We start from the raw sequence: 8926 nt of genomic DNA, 5'->3' as shown, positions 1-8926 counted from the left end.
TGATTTAAATGACTGAGAGGTGTTTGGTTTGGTGGTTGAGACCCTTAAGGGGTGGCAAAAGTATGAGTTTTAGAGAAGATACTGTCGAAATTTTTTTTATGGAAATTGGAGGTTTTGTTTGAAGTGGTTATTTAGAAAGATTTGGGTTTAAGGATTTTATGATTTGATTTTGAGTTATTAAGAAACGATTACATTTTAAGTTTGATTTATTTAGAAAAGAATGAATTAAGTTTTGAGTATGAATTTTTGATGAATGATGATGACATTGAGACTAACTGTTGACCTTCTGCTGCAAGATGTGATTGGACACTTTAACTCCTTGGGTTCTCCCATGGGTATATATATATATAATTTGAGTTTGGAGTTTGACTCCATGGATATTAATTTTGAACTTGGAGATGCGCGCACAGAGGGACTGTCCAATGGTTAACTACCAGGACATGTTGGGTTGGCTATATAACCGACAGATGAGACTTATAAGCCATAGGACATGCATACATCATATGCATTTGTATGTTTTGCTTGAGTAAGCATTGTTTCGGTTTGCTTAATTGCTTAATTCTGCTTATCTACTACTTGTTCTACTTGCTGTACTTGTACGTCTATCTCTGTTTTCTTTGTTTGATTTGTATGTGTATGCTTCTGAGACCCTCTCTTGGCAGAGGAGTGAATGAGGGTTGTTCTACCGGTGATTTGAAGGTTTAGAGTTGACAGAAGGTACAGAGTTAGAATAGGGCTAGGATCCTTTAGTTAGATTACCAATATTATTGGTTTAGAATAAATTTTAAAATTAATATGAGTGTCGAAGGTTTAGGAATGCCTCTGGCTTTCCCAGTACCTTTTAGATTAACTATGGGGGCACCTTTACCATGTTGGAAACTTCTGGTTCTCATTTCATATATATTTTTATTATTTTTCAGATGTAGGTTAAGAGGCATCTCGCTGAGTGTCTGGAGTTTCCTGTGCAAGCGAAGTTTGTTTTTTTTTTTTTTGGATGCTATATTTTGTATTTATGTTATGTATATATGTATATAGATTCTCCTCTGTATAAATTTTATGTTTGTCCCTCCTAGAGGTTGATTTGGAGAAACAGGTATTTATTCTGTAGTTTGAGTTATATTTTGGGTTATATATATACTCTGGTCGGCCTTAGCTTCGCAGGTCGAGTCTGGAGCTTGATATATGTGTTTTGGAACTCTGATCTGTATATTATGTTTTTAACATTCTTTTGATCTTGCCTATCCGTTTTATGCTTATCCATGCGAGTGTGACACTATTTTTTCTATTTTTGTTTTTGTTTGGCTTATTCTTCAAGACTTCTAGATATGATTTTTTTCAACTAAATTTTTGTACGTATTTTACTTTTAGAGGTCGTAATACCTCACCACCTCTGCTTTACGACTTAAGCGTAAGGCTCTGTGTGGTAGAGTGTTACATTTGTAGCTTCAAAAGTTGCTATTCTACCTTCCATTTTGTTAGATGGATGTTACCACAAAAAAATACAATTGAATAATTTTGTCGCTGATAAACTGTACCCGAATTTTGTTATTGAAAAAATTATCCTCAAATAATTTAAATTTTTAACAAAAATGCACAAACATAAACTACAATGTTGAAGGTTAATAAAAAAGAATGATGTGGCAAATGGAAATTCCAGCTTGGGCTTTCTTTTTCTCCATACATGTACTTGAATGATAACCTTCCTACAAGTATCATTTACAACAGAGAATAACATCCATGGGTTTAGTAAACAACATACATATGCTAAGAAATAAACATCACTACAATTACCTTCTTGCACCACTTGCAAGTGGTTTGGCCATACTTTCTCCTTGTATTGTACTGGCTGCCACTATCACGCTCGGACTCGTCACGTTTTTATTTCTTAGTTCCCTGCCTAACGGTCTTTTTATGGTGGAGGTAGCACTAGATGTCCCTCATGTTGTTTCTAATATTTCTCACTTGGAACGGAGTTGATGTGAAATTGGTATTCCCAATTATAGGATTCTATAAGTAGTCAGTGATGCATATAATTCTCTTGTCTTCCATTCTTCCTCTAGATTGCAGCAACTCTGTGGCAGCACGCAAGAAAGTCCAGTTAGTTGCCATTTTTTACAACCTTGTATCTAGCTCTCTTAATCTCAAACATGTTATGATAATCATCTTCATCCCATTGTGCCTCCTGATAATTACCTTCTTTTTTCTCTTTCTCTAACCAACTCAATTGGATAGGTGTCAAATTTCCTATGTATGCTATAAGATCATCCTTGTGCAATGTCATCACTCTCGTGATATAATATCTCATATCTTCTAGCATAGTCAGGATACCTTCACCTCTCATACCAATTATTGTTGCATTGAAAGGCCCACATTTGTTGGTAACTACCTTGCACCAATCAGAGAGTCCGGACCTTGACCATGATGGTTGCTCAAACTTATTCAAACACTCCTATGCTGCTGGATTGATCCTTCTCATATTAGCCGTTGCACTATTGAATTCTTGATTCATCAATGCCCTTGCACATTGACACATTGTGCCTTTCAATTCTTTATCCTTTCATTGCTTAGTCAAATTCCTCCATATGTGCATTGTGCAGAACTTATGAGGAACACCAAACATAACTTCTTGTAAGGCTGGAATGAGTCCCTCAACCAAGTTAACAACACAACTAAGCATTAATAAACTAAAATGCAGTCAAATTAATTCAAATAAGACACTATCAACCACTATTAGAACTAATAATATCACTTTTTTCATCACCTTTTTTAACACTACCTTTGACAATTCTTCACGTATTCTTAAATCACATGCCTACTATAACAATATTTATATAGTTAAATTCATTTTAAAATCTTTTTTTGTTGTTCTTCTTCATTGTTGCTCTCATAATAGCAAATAAAAGACCTTGTGGAGGGAAAATCAATAAAAAAAAAACAAAAGAAAATAGGTGATATTTTTAACAAGAAGCAAAGCATGAATAGTGGTGCAAGTGCTGAGGCAGAGGCAGAGTACGCTGAATTTGTAGAAGTTGATCCTAGTGAAAGATATGGAAGAGTATATAACACAATAGATATTACAACATAGCCTCGTACACTTTCATAAATAGTTATATTCAAATTGCCAAACTTGTAAATGCCTAAGCCACTTAATTTCAAAGGACAAATAGTAACTGAAACGAAATTTTTTTTACCATATCAAATATCAATAGATAAAAGAAAACAAACAGTGACATCAATTTCAAAATTTTGAGCCTGGATACATTTCCAGATTAATTGACAATCCAAACCGAATATGCATCAGATAAAATGCCATAAGAATAAAAATTTTAAAAAATAAGTGTTAATGGGAGTAAAATATTACCTACCATGCACTGCCATTCTTGCCCATATAGCATTAGGGCTCTAGAAACAAAGTATGCTCCTCTTATGTCTATTGTTCTATCTGCTTTGCAATTATATATGATCTGCAATTTGAATTCAAAGAGAAGAAGGTGGTTATAAGAAGAAAATAGAGAGAGACTCAAGTGAGAGACATAATTAGAATTGAATGTGTCTTAAACTCTTCAATAAAATCGTTAAATCAAACCAAGAAGCTAACAATTATTTATTCAAAGACAAAATTATTAGATTATATACTAATAATTCGCACCACAGAGACATCTTTACTGAGCTTCTGACAGTGTTGGAAAGCAAAGCATTCTCCTTCACCAAGTAGTCCATTTGTCTAAAGTCCCATCTGTCTACCTGACGTTCCAAGATTTAAAATGCACAAAAAAGAATACATATCTAAATATTTAAAAAAAAGCTTCAATTTTCTCACTAAATTCCAAAACAAAAAGAATAAAATGGGTATGAGCATACATACCATTCTAGAAAAAGAATATTATAGTAATTGTGTTTTGTTTTATTTGATTGTTGTTTTCATGATTAGTATGTTGTTCAAGTTCTTATTTTGTTGTTGGTTTGCTGTAGTTTAAAATTTTAATTGTTCTTGTTATTTTGATTTTCAGTTTTAATTGATCTTATTAACTTATTAATTGAGTGAAGTACTAACCCGGTCCCTGTCCATTTCCAAGAATGACAACGCGACCCCTCAAAATAAAATCGATCCACTTTGGTCCTTGTCCCCTGATTCCGTCACACAACACGGTCCCTGTGGGTATTTTTCCGTCAACTCTGACCGGAAAATGCTGACGTGTCAGGTTTAGAAATGGACAGGGGTCTAATTGTCTCTAAATTTAAATTGGTTAGGGGTTTATTTGTCCTTATAATTTTTTAAACAATATTTTTTTAGATTATTTTTTTATTTATTATATTAATATTCTTTTTCCAATAAATTATTAAATATATGGTATAATAAGTACAAACTAATTAATAAATTATTCAAATTTAAAAATATCATTTATTATCAAATTAAATAAATCATTCTCAAATATAATTTTTAAATACATAAATAATAAATATTAAAATTCAGTTAATACATTAATAATAATAACCCTATGATATACTATTAGTATTATGATCTAGATAATTTTTCACAATAAAGTAAAAACTAATGAACACATTACTTGATATATAGTAAAATAATATTTTTGAGTAATAAAAAATTTAATTTTTTATCTCTTTAAACTAAATTAATAATTCTATTTAATATCTTTGTATTAAAATACACTATGAGCAAGCTACTAATACTAAATGAAGTAATTAAAATATATAATCTTTAATGAAATAATTAAATACTAATTGAAATAATTCTATTTTTTATCTCTTTAATTGAATTTCAATATACTTAAAATTTTAATTAATCTATATTATTCTTATATTGATAAATCTTTATCAATCTATAACCTTATGATCATATATATATTATTAATAGATTAATAATATTATTGATACTTTAAATTTGTTGAGTTTATAAATGGTCTTCATCACACACACACGTACGTATTTTAGTATAAAGTTATCAAATAAAATTATTAATTTAGTTTACAGAGATAAAAAATTAAATTTTTTATTACTCAAATATTTTACTATATATCAAGTAATGTGTTCATTAGTTTTTACTTTATTGTGAAAAATTATCTAGATCATAATACTAATAGTATATCATAGGGTTATTATTATTAATGTATTAACTGAATTTTAATGTTTATTATTTATGTATTTAAAAATTATATTTGAGAATGATTTATTTAGTTTGATAATAAATGATATTTTTAAATTTGAATAATTTATTAATTATTTTGTACTTATTATACCATATATTTAATAATTTATTGGAAAAAGAATATTAATATAATAAATAAAAAAAATAATCTAAAAAAATATTGTTTAAAAAATTATAAGGACAAATAAACTCCTAACCAATTTAAATTTAGAGACAATTAAACCCCTGTCCATTTCTGAACCTGACACGTCAGCATTTTCCGGTGAGAGTTGACGGAAAAATAACCACAGGGACCGCGTTGTGTGACGGAATCAGGGGACAAGGACCGAAGTAGATCGATTTTATTTTGAGGGGTCGCGTTGTCATTCTTGAAAATGGACAGGGGTCGGGTTGGTACTTCACTCCTTATTAATTTGATAAATTGTTGTTTTGGTGTTGTTCTTGACCTTTGGATTGTTATACTGTTGTGTTGTTCTTGACCTTTTGATTGTTATATTGTGTTTTGTTGTTGTTGATTTAATAAATTGTTCATTGGTTGCTGATAACTAAACTTTGTATGTGAGTAAATAGTTTGTGATTGGTGTGTTTTTTTTTTTTTTTTATCAAAGTGGTGATGGTGGCACTGCTAGTAAGTTTTTGCTGAATCACTTGATTCGTGATTCTTCATTTCTTCTGGTCCAAAGTGATGGAAATAAAGCGAAGCAAATCAATAGTAAGTTTTCGTTGATTTTAATGATTGATAACAGATTTTGATGTTGATATTTTGTTTGTTTTTTTTTTGTTATTTAAATTTTGAGTTTATATGTTGGATAAGATTATAATATCGTGGATAACTTAGTATTTTTAATTTAGATGATATTTTAAAATGTATATTAGACTATAATTATGTTTTAGTGTATTTATTTATATTTTATTTATTATTTTATTATAAAACGGTTATTTTGGTTGAACTACAGTTGAATCGGTTGAATTAATAAACCAATAAATCAGTAACTAGAGCAATTCGATGACCGGTTTTTAAAACGTTGGTATTTATACCATTTGTAAAAGAAATAATACATTCTTTTGTGAAAAATGATTTGTTAAAGGAAAAGTATACTTACCGAGGGTCTCCATTATTCTTCTACCTTGGCCGACTATTTTTCCCTTCCGCAAGAAGACATGAAGTTTAAGAAGCAGTTGAACTCAGCATAGCTATTAAAACATGTTTCCTTTTTCTTTACGCTGAAAAAGGACAAAAATGATTTAGCTTTGCAAAAAAGATCAAATATGGACAAATATAGAAGTCTATGAAAACAATTTCTTTCAATGATGCTTTGTGCTTTGTTCCCTGCTATGAACAACAAAATATGAAGCTTAATAAAAACATAAATACACAGTTTAATAAGAATACATGTACATAAATACTGGTAAAAAATGTAAAGACTTAAAAAATTAAAAAAAATTACCATGATTTTAGCAAGATGTAGGATTCTGTTTTCGATTAACTGTTCTTTGAGGAAAAAAATGAAAGTTATCAGTTGAGGAAAAAATAAGGTTACTATTGGTGAGAGAAAGAGGAAAAAGAGGCAAAGTTGAAAAAATTTACCAAAAAAAAAAATGTTAAAATTCAAACCGCTTAAAAAAAATGCACAAAGTAGATTTGCTATGAAAAGTCTCAAAACAAAGGACACGAAACTAAGAGCTTAATAACAGAGAATGATGCAGGGAAGAAAATCCCCGAATAATAAAAAAAAAAATTAATCAAAGAAAATTTGCAACAAACAACAAAATTAGCAAACATATCACGGTACATACCAAGAGGCGCGGAGTAAAAGGGCGAATAAGAGGTGGTTGCGAAGAAGAGAAGATATGCATCGCGAAAGATGCGAGGGAAAGAAACGGATATGATGAGTAGGTTGAACAGAGAAAAAACCGAGAGACGCAAATCATTCATCTGGACAACCAGCCAACACTAGAACAACAACTCTACAATTCTGGATTTCAGAGAGATAATAACTGAGACTAAAAAATGAAGAGAGAAGCGTGAATCTAATTTACATTTTTGTTGCCCTGAAGTAAGGGCTTGTTTGGGGAGCATTTAATTTACATTTTTGTGTTGAAGTAATTTTATGTTTGGATATCTCATGTAAAAAGATTTTTTTATCTATTAATTATGTTTGGGTATAATAATATAAAAGTAATTTTTTGTTTATTTATTACATAAAAAATATATTTTTTAAAAAAATATAAATTATAGCTTCTCAAAAAAAATATTTTTTTTATTTTTTAATGTTGTTATTTTTACTATTAGAAATTTATTAAACACACTAAAAAATAAAAAAATATTTTTTTAATAATGATACCCAAAGAAGTACTAATAAATGAGATAAATAGGTAGACATTTAAGTGATGAACCATTAGCCGTTGGGATTTTTGTATATTTTAAAAAGTTAAGAATGATGGAGGAAAGATTATAATAATTTAGATACAATAGTCTCAATCTTTATCAAAAATAAATGGGTAGACATAAATGTTTTCACTCATCTTGATCAATCCTTCTATTACATTCTGTATTAGCATAACTATAGATATATGAAGTAAAGTACACACAATTTTAGACAAACTAAAAAAAAGGTAATTACCCAAATTAATTTTCAACGAGTTTAGAAGTAGATATTTTAGTTCTAAAAAAATTAATATACAAATTAATTTAGATAAATTAGTCTTCAGTTTATTTTTTGATAAAATAATTATCTAAATTAGTCTCTAAGAATTTTAAAAGCAAACATTTTAGTCTTAAAAAAAAAGTAATATATAGATTAATTTCCAACGGATTTTTTGGTCAGACATCATAGTTTTTCGTTCATTTTACTTTTACTATACGTCAACCTTTATTATTATTAACTTAGCGTTGTGTATGTCGATGATGACACAAACATATTAATATACTCTTTTCGTTAGAAACAAGTAAGGTGAATAATGATGTTTTGAAATTCAAATTAAAGTATTTTCTTTTAATACAAATATGTTTTTTAAAATAGGACATCTTTCTAATTATATTAAATACAAAAATATCAAATGATTTCAATCTTAAATTTGTTGTAGATAATCTCTAAAATTTTATTGAACATTATTATTATTATTATTATTATTATTGAGTGACCATATATATATACTTTTTATATTATAAATACATATATAAGAATCTAATGAATAAATTTATCATTATTTTTGTTCGAAAAATACAAAAAATTATGGTACAATATTATTGTACAAATAATAATAATAATCTTATTTTACTTTTTTTTAGACGAAGGACTGTTTTGTCTGACGGAGAAAAACGTTGAGATTGATCTGTGTATTAATTTTTCTTGAGAACTAAAATGTCTGCTTTTAAAATTCTTTGGGACTGATCTGGGTAATTATTCTGCCGAAAAATGAACTGGAACTGATTTATCTGCCGGAATAAAACTTTGAGGATGTTTTTGTGTATTAATTTTTCTTGGGAACTAAAATGTCAGCTTTTAAAATCTTTGGGCTAATTTGGATAATTACTCTTAAAAAAAGATTAATGTTACAAAATCAAACCGGATCGCCCAATCCAACCAGATTAACTGAAAATCGGTTACCTGTCCGGTTCGATTGATAGGAGAACCGTCTTATAAAAAACCGACTTAAGAATCGTTCGAACCGGCAGTTAACCGGTGAACCACTTATCCGGCCGAGTTTTTCCGGTTCAATGGTATCTATAAAAATAAACAAGAGTATCAGATCTAC

General features: G+C 29.0%; 1 long non-coding RNA gene across 6 annotated transcripts; it reads right to left on the bottom strand.

Moving 5' to 3' along the window:
- Positions 1-1651: 1651 nt before the first annotated feature.
- LOC112726588 (uncharacterized) lies at positions 1652-7221 on the bottom strand. Of its 6 annotated transcripts, none has more exons than XR_011868217.1 (6): positions 6965-7221; positions 6271-6391; positions 3650-3744; positions 3366-3464; positions 1792-2634; positions 1652-1703 (listed from the first exon to the last, which is right to left on the bottom strand). It is a non-coding gene; the product is annotated as an uncharacterized lncRNA (long non-coding RNA). The 6 variants fall into 6 exon arrangements; XR_011868215.1 differs by adding an exon at positions 6616-6659 and having other exon boundaries at positions 1652-2634; positions 6965-7214; XR_011868214.1 differs by adding an exon at positions 6616-6654 and having other exon boundaries at positions 1652-2634; positions 6965-7214.
- Positions 7222-8926: the final 1705 nt, after the last annotated feature.

Source organism: Arachis hypogaea, chromosome 12 (assembly GCF_003086295.3).
Source record: "Arachis hypogaea cultivar Tifrunner chromosome 12, arahy.Tifrunner.gnm2.J5K5, whole genome shotgun sequence".
Lineage (NCBI taxonomy): Eukaryota > Viridiplantae > Streptophyta > Magnoliopsida > Fabales > Fabaceae > Arachis > Arachis hypogaea.
The sequence above is the reverse complement of the archived record's forward strand: the minus strand, read 5'-3'. Positions and strand labels throughout refer to the sequence as shown.